The 19,779-nt window shown below is 39.4% G+C and overlaps 1 pseudogene; it reads left to right on the top strand.

Moving 5' to 3' along the window:
* The first annotated feature begins 4,180 nt into the window (after window positions 1-4,180).
* On the top strand, window positions 4,181-19,566 carry LOC136311717 (snRNA-activating protein complex subunit 5 pseudogene; annotated as a pseudogene).
* The last annotated feature ends 213 nt before the right edge of the window (window positions 19,567-19,779 follow it).

Here is a 19,779-nt window from a genome sequence, read left to right as displayed (position 1 = left end):
TTAGATACTAGAGCTGATGTATCTGTTATTGCTAAGCTACATTGGCCTCCTTCTTGGCCCACTCATGCAGCAGCCACAGAATTACAAGGTATAGGGCAGAGTAAATCCCCTCAATAAAGTTCTAGTTTTCTACATTGTGAAGATTAAGAAGGTATTCTGGATTTTTTAAGCCTTATGAGCTCTCTGGATGGCCAGTTAATTTGTCGGGTAGAGATGTTTTGAAAAATATTGGAGCATTGCTTGTCAGTCCTAATGGTTTAGTCAGTACTCAGATGCTTGATTGGGGATTTTTGCCCACGAAGGGACTAGGAAAAGAACAGCGAGGAATTCTCACCCCCATAGAAGTGGCACCCAATACCAGAAGGTGTGGATTAGGATATCAAAATTTAGCATAGGGGCCTTGATAGCTCCTGCTACCTCAATAATGCATTGTGCAGACTCAATTACTTAGAAATCAGATAATCCTATATGGGTAGACCAACAGCCCCTTTCTCAGGAGAAACTTAGGGCAGCTGCTCAATTGGTACAAGAGCAGCTACAGCTTGGACACATTGAATCATCTAATATCCCATGGAATACACTTCCATATTTTGATCTTGTTGCCTCCTGGATTATCAAGGGGCATAGGCGACCCTTACAATTTATAGGTTTTGAGCCTCAAAATTTTTATTGTTCCTTTTTTCAAAGGATCAACAACAATGGCTCTGGGAAACTTCCACTAAATGGCAAATCACTCTTGCAAATCAATGGACAACTTTATACTGAAACTGTCAACTTAAAATCAGCTCAAAGACTAGAATTATATGCCATTATCATGGCTTTTTAGCATTTTCCATATTCCCCCTTTAATCTATATACACACAGCAAATATTTACTTATGGTGTTTCCACTATAAAGACTGCTGTTTTAGGGACAAATGCTGATGAACTATTTCAGCAGTTCCTCCTTCTTCAAAGACTTGTATGTCAACATAAAGCTCCATGTTTTATAGGACATACTCGAGCTCACTCCATGCTCCCTGGAGCTTTAGCACAAAGAAATACCCTTGTTGATCAAGCTACCCAAAAGAAAATTATTTGGAGCAACCATGATAGATCGAGCAATTCAGTCTCATACTATTCATCACCAGAATGCTGCAGCCTGTGTAAACAGTTTCAACTTTCTCAGGAAGTAGCATGGCAGATTGGGAAATCCTGTCCAAGGGGTCCTATACTACAATCTGTCCCTTCATTTGGAGTTAACCCTCAAGGACCCCTACCAGGACAACTTTGGCAAATGGATGTTACTCATATACCTTCATTTGGCAAACAGTCCTATGTCCACGTTACACTGGATACCTATTCTGAATTTATAGTAACCTCTGTCAGAACAGGAGAGGCTGCCAAGCATGTTATAGCTCATTGTCTGTATGCATTGTTCTATTATTGGATTTCCTAAACTGGTTAAACTGATAATGCTCTCCTGCATATGGAGCAAAAAGCATTTACTGTATTTTGTCAAACCTTTCAAATTATGTGTATTTCGTACAATCTTTAAAGTCAAGGAATTATTAAAGAGTACCCAGCAAATATTTTAAGGTCATTTTAAAAAAATTTAAAAGGGGGGAGTCATATCCTAGAACTCCTACGGGTCTACCATATCATGCTTTTTACTTAAAATTTTTAAATTTCTTTTGAATGCTGATGAACAGGAGATGCCAAATCTTTTTCTCCTGTAAACTACTACCTTCTTTTATTTGATCCAGCTAATAACACTGTTTTGTCTTTTTCCAAATAGCTCCAGATATATGGAAAAGATTTATATAAGCGAGTGGGGATCCTCAAACCCCTCAGCAAGATCTTCTGAGCATGCTTTTAAGATACCAAGACGCAGAAAAAGCCCAAAAGAGATCAAGTGAACTACCAGATTTTAGGATATGCCCTTAAAGGCTTCAATGCCCCAAAGGGGTCTCATAGAATGCCATCTGTGTCCTGCTTCAGTAGTGGAAAGTAAGGTCATTGAGCTAAAGCCTGCCAGGCTTACATGCCTCTGCTGTGAGGAAACAGGGACACTGGAAGGTAGGCTTCCTCCTCGCTCCTCTAAGGGAGGGTTCCTGCTCCAGCCACCTATGACCTAACCTTGCCCAGAATACTGGGGTTTGCCACAGAAGGCTGAAGGTGCCTAGGGCTGTTGGCCCCATCTACGACACTGTGGACGAGCCTAGGGTATTTCTTCCAAGGAGCAGGTAAACTGATCTCATTTGCACAAAGGCCACTTAACTATGTCTTGCCTGAATAGTCAGGTTTTTTATTCTTCCCTCGAAGATCTCAGTTGTGGGTGTTGATAGTCCTATTTTATGCTGCTTTAATAAATAGTGTTTTCTTTATTCCTCCTACCTCAATGCCCCACTCATATTTCAGGCTGGGACCTAATCCTAATTTAGAGCTCTCTTTCTCCCTTTTGCCAACTTCTATTATGAATCTACCTTTGCCACCCAACTTAGTGTATCCCAAGGTTCTCTTTACCAAGCCACAGTCGCAGAACTCCAGGGAAAAGCAACCTGGTCTCATCTCTCCAGGCAGCAGAGAACAGAAGCTCCATCTCCACACATGCTGCAGATGGCTTTTCCAGTCTACCTGAATCATTACCAGCTAGAAGCAGCAGTCAATGGGACTTGGACGTGAGCTGCAAAGTATAGAATTGTGACAACAATTCTAGTGCCATGCGGACTTTTCCTGGATGTGGACTTTTCCTGGACTCCTGCTCCTTGTGACAGCTCCTAACAGACTGAACTGGGGTTGGGTTGCATTTTTAAGGGATTTGGCATGGTGGTGGTGCCAACTTGGACTTGGTGAACATGTTAAGGACACCACTCTTTTATGGATTCTTGCTGTATTGGCCAAGAGTTTGCTTAAACGCTTTAATCATTGTAAAAAAAAAAAAATAGAAGACTAGATAAAGAAGATGTGGCACATATACATGGTATACTATTCAGCCATAAGAAATGATGACATTGGATCATTTACAACAAAATGGTGGGATCTTGATAACATTATACGGAGTGAAATAAATAAATCAGAAAAAAACAAGAACTGCAGAATTCCATACATTGGTGGGACATAAAAATGAGACTAGGAGACATGGACAAGAGTGTGGTGGTTATGGGGTCGGAGGGAGGGAAGGAGGGAGAGGGGGAGGGGAGGGAGAGGGGCACAAAGAAAACTAGATAGAAGGTGATGGAGGACAATCTGACTTTGGGTGATGGGTATGCAACATATTGAATGACAAGATAACCTGGACATGTTTTCTTTTAATATATGTAGCCTGATTTATTGATGTCTCCCCATTAAAATTAATAAAAATTTATTTAAAAAAAAAACTAGACAGAAAATCATGGGGCAGCACAGGCAGTGGTAGTAGAAACACAGAAGCAAGGGTGGATAAGAGTTCTTCAGGAGGTGACATTGCAGTGGACAATTGGTTCTGGGGGGAGAAATAAGTCTTGGCTGAGAATACACTGAGATATTGTTGGTCAAATAGTTTTTAAATATGACATATATATTTGCTCGCTTTTGGTGTGGGAGATAGGCTGTAAACTGGCAAAGTCATTACAGCCTAAGGCTTAGTTTTAAGACCAAGCCTTTTCCACTCTCTTTTTTTTTTCTTTCTGAAGTTGGAAATGGGGAGGCAGTCAGACAGACTCCCGCATGGGCCCGATCGGGATCCACCCGGCATGCCCACCGAAGGGCAATGCTCTGCCCATCTGGGGCATTACTCTGTTACAACCAGAGCCATTCTAGCACCTGAGGCAGAGGCCATGGAGCCATCCTCAGCGCCCGGACCAACTTTGCTCCAATGGAACCTCAGCTGCAGGAGGGGAAGAGAGAGACAGAGAGGAAGGAGAGGGGGAGGGGTGGAGGAGCAGATGGGCGCCTCTCCTGTGTGCCTTGGCCGGGAATCAAACCCAGGACTCCTGCACGCCAGTCTGACGCTCTACCACTGAGCCAACCAGCCAGGGCATTTTCCACCCTTTTTGATGTAGGGTGGTGCACTTCATGAGGAATCCCATTATGCCTCAGATAAGTGACTTTGTATCAGAGACTTCTTTGTTTGTATATTGGATTAAAGGTTTTTATTTCTACACTATAAAATTTGGCAGATTGGGAGCTTGCTCTCTCTCTCTCAGTTCCTGGGATTAGCAATGGAGAGCAGAGAGCAGAAAAAAGGCCACATGGTGGAGAGGAGAGTCAGCCAAGATGCCAGAGTGCTGAAGGAGAAGCCAGTTTGTGCAGAGTTTGTGAAGAGAGAAGGAGATGGGGAACAGAGGTGAATAAGACTGGTGAGGTTAGAAACCTTTGATTCTAGGAAACTTGAATAAATCAGTGGCTTTGGGAGCCCTGAATGGAAAGGGAAGTGTTTTCCCACTGTGTGTATTTCTCGCCCACCGGGTGCAAGCTAGGATTAAAGCTAATGTCCCACCAGTTCTTGGATTCATTGTTTCATTACCATCTCTCCAAATCTAATGCGAACCTGCATGGGCCAGGCAGCTGTGATGGTGGCCATGGCTACTGGCTTTACAGATATCAAATCTTCAATCTCATCTTTACAGAGCTGGGCTTTTAAGAGGACGTGGAGCAATGTAAGTGTCATTTTGAAACTGGACAGAACTGAAGACTGTTAAGGAATGTGGTCGCTTAGTTAGCAATTGCCACATTGACAACTTTAGACTACAGCTACAGCGATGCTATCCCGGGACTGTGGCCTCCTGCCCCCCCCCCATTACTCCAAGCTGCTTGACAGCTGGTGGGAAATGCCTATATCCAGAGTGAAAATAAAGCACTGCAGCCTCTGGTCCTCACCAGGGACATTCTCCCAGGGGAAAGGAGAGCTGAGCTGAGGGCTCTCTGCTCCATGCCTGTCAGCTCATGCTCACCTGGTGGTTTCTCCTTGTAAGACATTCTAGCCCTGGAAGTGTTCCTGTCCCCAAGAATGGGCACAATAAGCAGAAATGAGGCCAGTGTGTTTGAACAAGAATTGAAGGCTTGGGGGCTTTTGAAGATGGCAGCGGAGTAGGCGGACACACAGACGCCCAGCTCTCAACACCAAACTGGAATACAAATCAATTTAGGAAAAATCAGCATGAAAAACCAACACTGAACTGCAAGAACAGCTCTCAAAAACCAAGGAGCAAAGAGGAAGCCACAATAAACCTGGTAAGGAGTGCCTGAATCTCCTCTGCTTACAGGAACGGCAGGGGGGGGGGTGAGGCTGAGAGCCCAGAGAGGATTTCACAGAGGAAAAAGAGCAGAAACTACTGCTCACAGCCACTTACCTGGCGACCAGGGAGCAAGGTGGGTTGAAAAGACCAGCTTATCTCCCAAGTGGAAAGGACAAGGAGAGGGACAGACTGTGAGGGGCTAAGGTATGCAAGAAATGAAATAAAAAAGCTGACTCATTCGTGCTGGAGGCGGCCATAGCTGGGGGAGGGACTGAACCTTTCACAAAACAGAGCTGAAGTGTTTCCGGATCAGAGATCTCCGGACATCTATCCAGCTCCAATCAGCGCAACAAGACACAGCTGAAAACAAGAAGTGGGGAGGAGGGGCAGTAACTCAGGTCTCCATGGAGATCTGAGATACACCTCCCCCTACTGAAGCTGAGAAAAAACCCTGCCCCCAGTGAGATTAGTTGGTGGAACAGACCTTCAGCGTCTCAGGTTACACCCATAGCATTCCTGGTTACAGTTTCAAGGAAGCCCCCTGCTGAGATCAGTTAACAAGACTATCACCTGTTAAGAAAACAAACAAATCAAGACTTCAAAGCTGCCCAAATCCGAAAGTGGATTACAAATAATAGCTGATACCAATCCAAGAAGACCTAGAAATAACACAACTGAAAACAGGAGGCAGAAAACACCAAGCCTAGACTCAAGCAACTCTACAAATAAAACACCATTATGAGAAGACAAAGGAGTGCAACCCAAATGAAACCACAAGAGACACCCTTGAGAGATGAGCTGAGTGATATGGAAATAATCAAACTTCCAGATGCGGAGTTCAAAATAATGATTGTAAGGATGCTTAGGGATCTTAGAACAACAATGGAGGGGCAGTTTGAAAACCTAAATAAAGAAATAGCAAGTATAAAAAAGGATATTGAAATATTAAAAAAGAATCAGTCAGAGATGACAAATACAATATCAGAAATGAAGACCACAATAGTAGGAATTAAAAACAGGATGGATACAGCAGAGGATCGAATCAGTGAGTTGGAGGACAACTGGAATGAAGGCATGAAAGCAGAGAAGAAAAGAGAAAAGAGACTCAAAAAGTCAGAGGAAACACTTAGAGAGCTCTGTGACAACATGAAGAGAAATAACATCCGCATCATAGGGGTTCCTAAAGAAGAAGAAAAAGAACAAGGGATAGAGACTTTGTTCAATCATATCATAACTGAAAACTTCCCTAAATTAATGCAAGAGAAACTCTTACAAGTCCAAGAAGCACAGAGAACTCCATTAAAGAGAAACCCAAAGAAACCTACACCAAGACACATCATAATTAAAATACCAAAGCTAAGCGATAAAGAGAAAATATTAAAAGGTGCAAGAGAAAAAAAAGTTATCACCTACAAAGGAGCCCCCATAAGGATGACATTCGACTTCTCAACAGAAACACTTGAGGCCAGAAGGGAATGGCAAGAAATATTCAGTTATGCAGAACAAGAACCTACAATCAAGACTACTTTATCCAGCAAGGCTATCGTTTAAAATTGAAGGAGAAATAAAAAGCTTCCCAGACAAAAAACAACTCAAGGAATTCATTACAACCAAACCAATGCTGCAAGAAATGTTAAGGGGCCTGTTGTAAACAGATCAAAGTTGGAAAAGAATATAGCAAAAAAAGGAATACACCTTTAAAGAAGAAAATGGCAATAAACAACTACATATCAATAATAACCTTAAATGTAAATGGATTAACTGATCCAATCAAAAGACATAGGGTAGCTGCATGGATAAGAAAACAGGACCCATACATATGCTGTCTACAAGAGACACACCTTAGAACAAAAGACACACATAGATTGAAGGTAAAAGGATGGAAAAAAACATTTCATGCAAACGGAAATGAAAAAAAAGCTGGGGTAGCAATACTTATATCAGACAAATTGGACTTTAAAACAAAGGATATAGTAAGAGATAAAGAAGGCCACTACATAATGATAAAGGGAGTAATCCAACAGGAAGATATAACTATTATAAATATCTATGCACCTAATAAAGGAGCACCCAAATATATAAAACAGATTTTGATGGATTTAAAGGGAGAGATCAACAGCAATACTATAATAGTAGGGGAGTTCAATACCCCACTAACATCACTAGATAGATCCTCAAGAAAGAAAATTAACAAAGAAACAGCAGACTTATTGGAAACAATAGATCAACTCGATTTAATAGATATCTTCAGATCCTTTCACCCTAAAGCAGCAGAATATACATTCTTTTCAAGCGCTCATGGTACATTCTCTAGGATAGACCACATATTAGGGCACAAAAGTGCTCTCAACAAATTTAAGAAGACTGAAATCATATGAAGCACTTTCTCCGATCACAACGGCATGAAACTAGAAATGAATCACAGCAGAAAAGCTCAAAAATTCTCAAACACATGGAAACTAAATAGCAGGGTGCTAAATATTGAATGGATTAAGAATGAGATCAAAGAAGAAATAAAAAAATTCCTAGAAATGAATGACAATGAGCATACAACAACTCAAAATTTATGGGACACAGCGAAAGCAGTGCTGAGAGGGAAGTTCATAGCACTACACGCACACTTTCAGAAGCTAGAAAAAGCTCAAATAAACAACTTAACCCTGCATCTAAAAGAATTAGAAAAAGAACAGCAAGTAAAGCCCAAATGTAGTAGAAGGAAGGAAATAATAAAGATCAGAGCAGAAATAAATGACATAGAGGCTAAAGAAACAATACAGAGGATCAATGAAACTAGGAGCTGGTTCTTTGAAAAGGTAAACAAGATTGATGAACCTTTAACTAGACTCACCAAGAAAAAGAGAGAGAGGACTCAAATAAATAAAATTAGAAATGAGAGAGAAGAAATAACAACTGACACAACAGAAATACAAAATATTGTAAGAAAATACTATGAAGAACTCTATGCCAAAAAACTAGACAACCTAGATGAAATGGACAAATTCCTTGAAACATACAATCTTCCAAAAATCAATCTGGAAGAATCAGAAAACCTAAACAGACTGATTACAACAAATGAGATCGAAACAGTTATCAAAAAACTCCCAACAAAGAAAAGTCCGGGGCCCGATGGCTTCACAACAGAATTCTACCAAATATTTAAAGAAGAACTAACTCCTATCCTTCTCAAACTATTTCAAAAAATTCAAGAGGAAGGAAGACTTCCAAGCTCCTTTTATGAGGCGAGCATAATTCTCATTCCAAAACCAGGCAAAGACAACACAAAGAAAGAAAATTATAGGCCAATATCTCTGATGAATATAGATGCTAAAATCCTCAACAAAATATTAGCAAACCGGATCCAACAATATATGGAAAAAATCATACACCATGATCAAGTGGGATTTATTCTGGGGAGGCAAGGCTGGTACAATATTTGTAAATCAATCAATGTGATTCATCACATAAACAAAAAGAAGGAGAAAAACCAGATGATAATTTCAATAGATGCAGAAAAAGCATTTGATAAAATGTAGCACCCATTCATGATCAAAACTCTCAGCAAAGTGGGAATACAGGGAACATACCTCAACATGATAAAAGCCATCTATGAGAAACCCACAGCCAACATCATACTCAATGGGAAAAAATTAAAAGCAATACCCTTAAGATCAGGAACAAGGCAGGGGTGTCCCCTTTCACCACTCTTATTTAACATAGTCCTGGAAGTCCTAGCCACAGCAATCAGACAAGAAGAAGAAATAAAAGGCATTCAAGTTGGAAAAGAAGAAGTAAAACTATCATTATTTGCAGATGATATGATATTGTATATAGAAAACCCTAAAGTCTCAGTCAAAAAACTACTGGACCTGATAAATAAATTCAGCAAAGTGGCAGGATATAAAATCAATACTCAGAAATCAGAAGCATTTTTATACACCAACAATGAACAGTCAGAAAGAGAAATTAAGGAAACAATCCCCTTCACAATTACAACCAAAAAAATAAAGTACCTAGGAGTAAACTTAACCAAGGAGACTAAAGACTTGTACTCGAAAAATTACAAAGCATTGATAAAAGAAATCAAGGAAGATACAAACAAGTGGAAGCATATACCGTGCTCATGGTTAGGAAGAATAAACATCATTAAAATGTCCATATTGGTGACGTCACGGAAATGGCGCTGTGAGCAGCGCGTCCGACAGCTCTCCCCTAAATCACAACAAATTTATCAACTAGAAACAGAAAAATTTATCCTCGGAGCATTCCGGAGTTCCACACAAACTGATAGCGAAAGGACTGTTATCACTTGAATCTGAGAGACGAGGGTGTGGAGGAATCTACCACAGGGATGTTCCTTCAAACCGCAAGGAAGTGTGCCTGTGGTGAGTCAGCCCATATACTTGGGAACCAAGAAGCAACCGCGAGCGGCCGCCACGAGCCGCCTCCGTGAGCCGCCGCGAGCAGCCGCGCGCACGCCCGGTCCAGTTGAGCACCGCTGACGTTCCCAGCGGCCCGCACACAGCGAGTGGGGGTCGCCGGCCACCGGTGCCCGGAGCGCCCCATTCGCGCACGTGCCTTGGGCATTCCACGTGCCCAGGGTGCCCTGCTAACCCGCACACCCAGGGGGCTCCATTATCCTGCGCCTGGTGCGGTCCAGCCGCCAGCGGCGGGGCGAGCGGGAGAGGCTTGGGAGATTCTCTCCGTGGGCGGGGCACCTCACCCAGCCATTCAAGCTAACAATCAAGCGTTGGGGGAGGGGCGCGCGCAGGCAGCCTAAAATACCTTCGGAAGCACAGCTGCGACCCAATCACTGAAATTAGCTTAACCCATGAAATCTGCGCACCCTTGGTTCTAATAGATAAGATCTCTCTCAGTTCAGCGATCCAAGACAAGAGGCGTGATATTTTTTAGTGCCTCTCGCTAAAGGGGCGGGGGCAACTTCTGATTGATAGAGCCTCCATATTCAGGGATAAACGCTAACAAGAAGGACTTGGCAGATAATAAGGTCTATACTACACTAGTCGTAAGCAGAGACTAGTGCCTCTTCTTCCCTGCAAAAACAGGCTACAAAGTGTGGAAAGCCTGGGTTGAGAGGTCCAACTAAATGATAGGCGCTGAACAGTCACCTTGACAACAATTGACTCCCACCCACGCCTGATTACACTGGAGGCCCTGACTCTCAGAGCCTTTCCCAAAGCCCTGCACTGAGTGGGGATAGAGTGGGGATTTCCCAGCTCTTTGAGCCTCTTACTCCCCAGGCAGAAGCAGTTGCAGCCTTATAGCTGGATCACCAGGCTGCTAATTCAGAAAGGGGGGACTAGGAGAGAGAATCCAGGAAAGCAAACTCTCTCATCGTTGGACCCTGCAAACGCCAACAAGCCTTTACTTCCAGCAAGACTAAAGCCAATTATATGACATTGCCATAGAATCCCATCAACTGCAAATCCCTACCTAAGAGTGACACAGGGGCAGAGCCTGGGGTACAGAGTCACCGACCAGGAAGAAGGAGAGAAAAGAAAAAGGAAGAAGTTAACCTCTCAAAATCAAGAAAAACCCACAGACTTTACAACTTGATCCACTAATTTTTTTTTCTTGTTGTTGTTGTTTGTTTCTTCTATCTTTTTGCCTTTATTTCCTCCACCTCGGTCCTTCTATTCTCTGCCCATCTTATGCTTCCCCTTTCTTGAACTACACTACCCATGAGTGTTGCATTTTATTTTTCTTCTTCATCCTCACCCTCCTTTAAGGTTATACTCCAAAACACTTAACTCTCACTCTCTCCTCTTTTGTTTTTTGTTTTTTTTTGTCTTGCTTTATTTTGTTTTTTTCTCTTCCTATTTTATTTCTTCCTTCGTTTTTGTCTTTTTCTTATTTTTTCCTTTCTATTCGTTTTTTCTTTTCTCATTTTACTTCCCTCCCATATAATCCTCAATCACGAACAAATTAGTTAATTTGGGACTCAAGGCTTTTTTTTGGCTTTATTTCTCTTTTTTGATTTTGTTTTTATTTTTTTTTCTTGTTTGTTTATTTTTGTGGCATTTTGGGTCCTCCCAACCCAAGGTCACCATTGTATTTAGTCTTCGCTCCACTTAATACAACAGATTTTTACTTATTATTTTTATTTTTTATTTTTTATTATTCTTTTTTGGTCCTTTTCTCTGGTTCCCTCTTATCCCTCTCATTATATCTCTTAGTTGACCATCACTTACAAGCAAATCATCTTATGCTTGTCTAAGATTTTCTTCCTTTTTTTTTTTTTTTTTTTTTTGCATTTAGTAGGTCCCTACTCCCTTTTTTTTGCCCCTTGAACTCTTCACCCCAAATCAGGCCCTCCATTATAGGCATGATATTTCCCTGAGGAGGGGAGAGGAGGGAAAGAGAAGAGAGAAAAAAAAGGAGAAATAATAAATTATTACTGTTTTTTTTGTGGGGTGTTTTATCTTTTTTTTTTTTTTTTTTTTTACTTTTTACTCTTTATTAATTCTAATTAGTGCTATCAATAAGACCACCCTCAGATGCCGATAAGAAAGAGGAAATCGAATATTATGGATACAAAAGAAAGAGAGGTAACACAAATAGATGTGGAAAAATCTATGGAGAAAAGACTTAACATATTGGAAGCCTTGGAGCTAAATGACAGAGAATTTAAAATAGAAATCTTAAAAATACTCAGAGATATACAAGAAAACACAGAAAGGCAATATAGGGAGATCAGAAAACAACTCAATGAACACAAAGAATATATTACCAAGGAAATTGAAACTATAAAAACAAATCAAACAGAAATGAAAAACTCAGTTCACGAGCTGAAAAACAAGGTAACAAGCTTAGCTAACAGAACAGCCCAGATTGAAGATAGGATTAGTGAAATAGAAGACAAACAACTTGAGGCACAACAGAGAGAAGAAGAAAGAGACTCAAAAATAATAAAAACCGAGAAAGCCCTACAGGAATTGTCTGACTCCATCAGAAAGAATAACATAAGAATAATAGGTATATCAGATGGAGAAGAGAAAGAAAATGGAATGGAGAATATACTCAAACAAATAATAGACGAGAACTTCCCAAGCCTGTGGAAGGAACTAAAGCCTGAAATTCAAGAAGCAAACAGAACACCAAGTTTTTTTAACCCCAACAAACCCACTCCAAGGCACATCATAATAAAGATGACACAAACCAATGACAAAGAAAAAATTCTCAAGGTAGCCAGGGAAAAGAAGAGTACAACATATAAAGGAAGGCCTATTAGATTATCATCAGATTTCTCAGCAGAAACTCTACAAGCTAGAAGAGAGTGGACCCCAATATTTAAAGCCCTGAAAGAGAGGAACTTTCAGCCAAGAATACTATACCCATCAAAGCTATCCTTCAAGTATGAAGGAGATATAAAAACATTCACAAATACAGAAAAGATGAGAGAATTTATCAACAGAAAGCCCCCACTCCAGGAAATACTAAAGGGGGTTTTCCAACCAGATTCAAAGAACAAAAGAAAACAACACCACAAGTAACAGCTCCACCAAGAACACAATAAAACCAAACTTAAACTGTGACAACAAAGGAAAAAAAGGGGGGAGAGGATGGAGATTAACAGTAGCAAAGGATGAGGAAGTGCAGAAATACTTATAAGATAGGGTACTACAATGAATATGGTAGGTACCCTTTTCATTACTTAATGGTAACCACCCTTAAAAAAACCACCACAAAAACACTTGACTTAAAAAAGGTAGCAACAGAAGAAAGAAGTATGGAACACAAACAAACAAAAACAAATGATAGAAAAACAAAAGAGAAGAATCAAACTAGATACAAAACTAACAGAAAGCAATTTATAAAATGGCAGTAAGGAACCCACAAGTGTCAATAATTACACTAAATGTAAATGGATTAAACTTACCAATAAAAAGACACAGAGTAGCAGAATGGATTAAAAAAGAAAATCCAACTATATGCTGCCTACAAGAAACACATCTAAGCAACAAGGATAAAAACAAATTCAAAGTGAAAGGCTGGAAAACAATACTCCAAGCAAACAACACCCAAAAAAAAGCAGGCGTAGCAATACTCATATCTAATAATGCTGACTACAAGACAGAAAAAGTACTCAGAGACAAAAATGGTCATTTCATAATGATTAAGGGGAAGTTGAATCAAGAAGACATAACAATCCTTAATATATATGCACCAAACCAAGGAGCACCAAAATATATAAGACAGCTACTTATTGACCTTAAAACAAAAACTAACAAAAATACAATCATACTTGGAGACCTCAATACACCGCTGACGGCTCTAGATCGGTCATCCAAACAGAGAATCAATAAAGATATAGTGGCCTTGAACGAAATACTAGAACACCTGGATATGATAGACATCTACAGGACACTTCATCCCAAAGCGACAGAGTATACATTTTTCTCTAGTGTACATGGAACATTCTCAAGAATTGACCATATGTTGGGCCACAAAGACAATATCAGCAAATTTAGAAAAATTGAAATTGTACCAAGCATATTTTCTGATCATAAAGCCTTGAAACTAGAATTCAACTGCAAAAAAGAAGGGGAAAAACCCACAAAAATGTGGAAACTAAACAACATACTTCTAAAAAATGAATGGGTCAAAGAAGAAATAAGCGCAGAAATCAAAAGATATATACAGACAAATGAAAATGACAATACGACATATCAGAATCTCTGGTGCAGCAAAAGCAGTAATAAGAGGAAAGTTCATATCACTTCAGGCCTATATGAACAAACAAGAGAGAGCCGAAGTAAACCACTTAACTTCACACCTTAAGGAACTAGAAAAAGAAGAACAAAGACAACCCAAAACCAGCCGAAGAAAGGAGATAATAAAAATCAGAGCAGAAATAAATGAAATAGAGAACAGAAAAACTATAGAAAAAATCAATAAAACAAGGAGCTGGTTCTTTGAAAAGATCAACAAAATTGACAAACCCTTGGCAAGACTGACTAAGGAAAAAAGACACAGGACTCAAATAAATAAAATCCAAAATGAAAGAGGAGAGATCACCACAGACATCATAGATATACAAAGAATTATTGTAGAATACTATGAAAAATTATATGCCACCAAATACAACAATCTAGAAGAAATGGATAAATTCCTAGAACAATACAACCTTCCTAGACTGAGTTATGAAGAAGCAGAAAGCTTAAACAGACCAATCAGCAGGGAGGAAATAGAAAAAACTATTAAAAATCTCCCCAAAAATAAAAGTCCAGGCCCCGACAGTTATACAAGTGAATTCTATCAAACATTCAAAGAAGACTTGGTTCCTATTCTACTCAAAGTCTTCCAGAAAATGGAAGAAGAAGCAATACTTCCAAACACATTTTATGAGGCCAACATAACCCTCATACCAAAACCTGGCAAGGATGGCACAAAGAAAGAAAACTACAGACCAATATCTCTAATGAATACAGATGCTAAAATACTAAACAAAATACTGGCAAATCGAATACAACAACATATTAAAAAAATAATACATCATGATCAAGTGGGATTCATCCCAGAATCTCAAGGATGGTTCAACATATGCAAAACGGTTAACGTAATACACCATATCAACAAAACAAAGAACAAAAACCACATGATCTTATCAATAGATGCAGAAAAGGCTTTTGATAAAATACAACACAATTTTATGTTTAAGACTCTCAACAAAATGGGTATAGAAGGAAAATATCTCAACATGATAAAGGCCATATATGATAAACCATCAGCCAACATCCTATTAAACGGCATAAAACTGAGGACTTTCTACCTTAAATCAGGAACAAGACAGGGTTGTCCACTCTCTCCACTCTTATTCAACGTGGTGCTAGAAGTTCTGGCCAGAGCAATCAGACAAGACAAAGAAATAAAAGGCATCCATATCGGAAAAGAAGAAGTAAAGCTATCACTTTTTGCTGATGATATGATCCTATACATCGAAAACCCGAAGGACTCCACAAAAAGATTATTAGAAACAATAAACCAATACAGTAAGGTCGCAGGATACAAAATTAACATACAAAAGTCCATAGCCTTTCTATATGCCAACAATGAAATATTAGAAAACGAACTCAAAAAAATAATCCCCTTCACGATTGCAACAAAAAAAATAAAATACCTAGGAATAAACATAACAAAGAACGTAAAGGACCTATATAATGAAAATTACAAAGCATTGTTAAGGGAAATCGAAAAAGATACAATGAGATGGAAAAATATTCCTTGTTCTTGGATAGGAAGAATAAATATAATCAAAATGGCCATATTACCCAAAGCAATATACAAATTTAATGCAATTCCCATCAAAATCCCTATGAGATTTTTTAAAGAAATGGAACAAAAAATCATCAGATTTATATGGAACTATAAAAAACCCCGAATAGCCAAAACAATCCTAAGGAAAAAGAATGAAGCTGGGGGCATTACAATACCTGACTTTAAACTATATTATAGGGCCACGATAATCAAAACAGCATGGTATTGGCAAAAAAATAGACACTCAGACCAATGGAACAGAATAGAAAGCCCAGAAATAAAACCACATATATATGGTCAAATAATCTTTGATAAAGGGGCCAACAACACACAATGGAGAAAAGAAAGCCTCTTCAACAAATGGTGTTGGGAAAACTGGAAAGCCACATGCAAAAGAATGAAACTCGACTACAGCCTGTCCCCGTGTACTAAAATTAATTCAAAATGGATCAAAGACCTAAATATAAGACCTGAAACAATAAAGTACATAGAAGGAGACATAGGTACTAAAATCATGGACCTGGGTTTTAAAGAACATTTTATGAACTTGACTCCAATGGCAAGAGAAGTGAAGGCAAAGATAAATGAATGGGACTACATCAGAATTAAAAGTTTTTGCTCAGCAAGAGAAACTGATATCAAAATAAACAGACAGCCAACTATATGGGAACTGATATTTTCAAACGACAGCTCAGATAAGGGCCTAATATCCAAAATTTACAAAGAACTCATAAAACTCTACAACAAACAAACAAACAATCCAATAAAAAAAATGGGAAGAGGACATGAACAGACACTTCTCCCAGGAAGAGATACAAATGGCCAACAGATATATGAAAAGATGCTCAGCTTCATTAGTTATTAGAGAAATGCAAATCAAAACTACAATGAGATACCACCTCACTCCTGTTAGATTAGCTATTATCAACAAGACGGGTAATAGCAAATGTTGGAGAGGCTGTGGAGAAAAAGGAACCCTCATTCACTGTTGGTGGGACTGTAAAGTAGTACAACCATTATGGAGGAAAGTATGGTGGTTCCTCAAAAAACTGCAAATAGAACTACCTTATGACCCAGCAATCCCTCTACTGGGTATATACCCCAAAACCTCAGAAACATTGATACGTGAAGACACATGTAGCCCCATGTTCATTGCAGCACTGTTCACAGTGGCCAAGACATGGAAACAACCAAAAAGCCCTTCAATAGAAGATTGGATAAAGAAGATGTGGCACATATACACTATGGAATACTACTCAGCCATAAGAAATGATGACATCAGATCATTTACAGCAAAATGGTGGGATCTTGATAACATTATAAGGAGTGAAATAAGTAAATCAGAAAAAAACAAGAACTACATGATTCCATACATTGGTGGAACATAAAAATGAGACTAAGAGACATGGACAAGAGTGTGGTGGTTACCAAGGGTGGGGGGGGAGGGAGGACATGGGAGGGAGGGAGAGAGTTAGGGGGAGGGGGAGGGGCACAGAGAACTAGATAGAGGGTGACGGAGGACAATCTGACTTTGGGCGAGGGGTTTGCAACATAATTTGATGACAAAATAACCTAGACATGTTTTCTTTGAATATATGTACCCTGATTTATTAATGTCATCCCATTACCATTAATAAAAATTTATTAAAAAAAATGTCCATATTACCCAAAGCAATCTATAAATTCAATGCAATACCAATTAAAATACCAATGACATACTTCAAAGATATAGAACACATATTCCAAAAATTTATATGGAACCAAAAGAGAACACGAATAGCCTCAGCAATCTTAAAAAAGAAGAATAAAGTGGGAGGTATCACACTTCCTGATATCAAGTTATACTACAGGGCCGTTGTACTCAAAACAGCCTGGTACTGGCATAAGAACAGGCATATAGATCAATGGAACAGAACAGAGAACCCAGAAATAAACCCACAGTTCTATGGACAACTGATATTTGACAAAGGAGGTAAGGAAATACAATGGAGTAAAGACAGCCTCTTTAACAAATGGTGTTGGGAAAATTGGACAGCTACCTGCAAAAAAATGAAACTAGATCACCAGCTTACACCACTCACAAAAATAAACTCAAAATGGATAAAAGACTTAAATGTAGGCCGTGAAACCATAAGCATCTTAGAAGAAAACATAGGCAGTAAGCTCTCCGACATCTCTCAGAGCAATATATTTGCTGATTTATCTCCACAGGGAAGTGAAATAAAAGAAAGGATAAACAAATGGGACTATATCAAACTAAAAAGCTTTTGCACAGCTAAAGACAACAAGAACAGAATAAAAAGGCAAACTACACAATGGGAGAATATATTTGACAATACGTCTGATAAGGGGTTAATAACCAAAATTTATAAAGAACTTGTAAATCTCAACACCAGGAAGACAGACAACCCAATCCAAAAATGCGCAAAAGAGATGAATAGACACTTCTCCAAAGAGGACATACAGATGGCCAATAGGCATATGAAAAAATGCTCAACATCACTAATCATTAGAGAAATGCAAATTAAAACCACAATGAGATATCACCTCACACCAGTCAGAATGGCGCTTATCAACAAAACAACACAGAATAAGTGCTGGCGAGGATGTGGAGAAAAGGGAACCCTCTTGCACTGCTGGTGGGAATGCAGACTGGTGCAGCCACTGTGGAAAACAGTATGGAGATTCCTCAAAAATCTGAAAATCGAACTGCCTTTTGACCTAGCTATCCCACTTTTAGGAATATACCCCAAGGATACCATAGAACGGCTCCAAAAGGAGAAATGCACCTTCATGTTTGTGGCAGCATTGTTCACAATAGCGAAGATCTGGAAACAGCCCAAGTGTCCGTCAGAGGACGAGTGGATTAAAAAGCTTTGGTACATATATACTATGGAATACTACTCAGCCATAAGAAATGATGACATTGGATCATTTACAATAACATGGATGGACCTTGACAACATTATACAAAGTGAAATAAGTAAATCAGAAAAAAAAAAAACTAAGATGAATCCATACATAGAAGGAACATAAAAATGAGACTCAGAGACATGAACAAGAATGTGATGGCAACAGGGGCGGGAGGTTGGGGGAGGGGGGAGGGGTGAAGAAGGAGAGAGGGGTTAGGGGAGGGGAGGGGCACAAAGAAAACCAGACAGAAGATGACAGAAGACAATTTAACTTTGGGGGAGGGGTATACAGCACAATCAAATGTCAAAATAATCTAGAGATATTTTCTCTCAACATATGTACCCTGATTTATCAATGTCACTGCATTAAATTTAATTAAAAAAAATTTAATAAAAAAAAAAAAAGAAAAAAAGAATTGAAGGCTTGGGGATTAAAAAGAATAAACACAAAGAACAACATGAATCCCAAAATTCACAAGGTCCAGGTCACCCTGCACAATCACACAGACCAGCTCCACTTCAGGAGCCCCCCCGAGAGAAGCAGGACCCCCGTGCCTTTCATCCTTGGCCCCAAACATCTTCCTCCGGGTAGATGCCTGTCACTAACCTCACCACCACAAGTCAAAGCATTCCATATGAATGACTGGTTTGTGTTCTGGATTTATTGCTCTATTCTTAACTATATGCTCAGACCCCAGAAATCCTGAAAAATTATATAATTGTATCATTTTTAATATATTTTAAGTTTTGAAGTGAATAAAACAATCACGAAGAAAGGTTAAAATTTAGAAAAAAATTTTAAAAACCGCTAATACATTTAAAAAGCCTTTCAAAAAGGTGTCATCACCAGAGCCTGCCAAACTGGCCACGTGAAGGGCTCGCAGAGGAAGTGGGGTTGCTGAGCCGGCTGCAAGCTCCGCGCAAGGAGGAGGCGGCGCTGCTTGGGTTGACGGCCGCACTGACTGCCCAGCTGAACCGGCTCCAGGGTTAAGAACTGGTCCTCCAATCAATGACTTGTTCTAGAAGAGGGGAGAGTTACTGTCTTCTTAAGCTGCACATGAACAGTCAGATGAGATGTTGGTGCATGACAATGAAGCATCTGTCAACCAAATTGCACTGCATTTGAGCAAAAGGAGTTCTGCACCAGACGAGGAGGAGGAAGAACAAGAATCAGAGTCCTGAAGTGGGGAGAGAGCCAGGGTCAGTTATACAAGTTAAACCTCTAAGTCTCTTAAATAAATAAATGCCTTCAGAAAACATTAACTATTAATGTTTTGGTATATTCTCTTTTAGTGTTATATTTACTATGCCATAACCATGTTTCCATATTGATTTGTTATACATTTTATTTATCTTTTTTAATGGTTCTGTTTTTTTTTCTTTTTGTATTTTTCT

The sequence above is a fragment of the Saccopteryx bilineata genome, chromosome 8 (assembly GCF_036850765.1).
Source record: "Saccopteryx bilineata isolate mSacBil1 chromosome 8, mSacBil1_pri_phased_curated, whole genome shotgun sequence".
NCBI classification, from domain to species: Eukaryota; Metazoa; Chordata; class Mammalia; order Chiroptera; family Emballonuridae; genus Saccopteryx; species Saccopteryx bilineata.
Note: the sequence above shows the minus strand (reverse complement) of the source record. Positions and strands in the feature narration are given on the sequence as shown.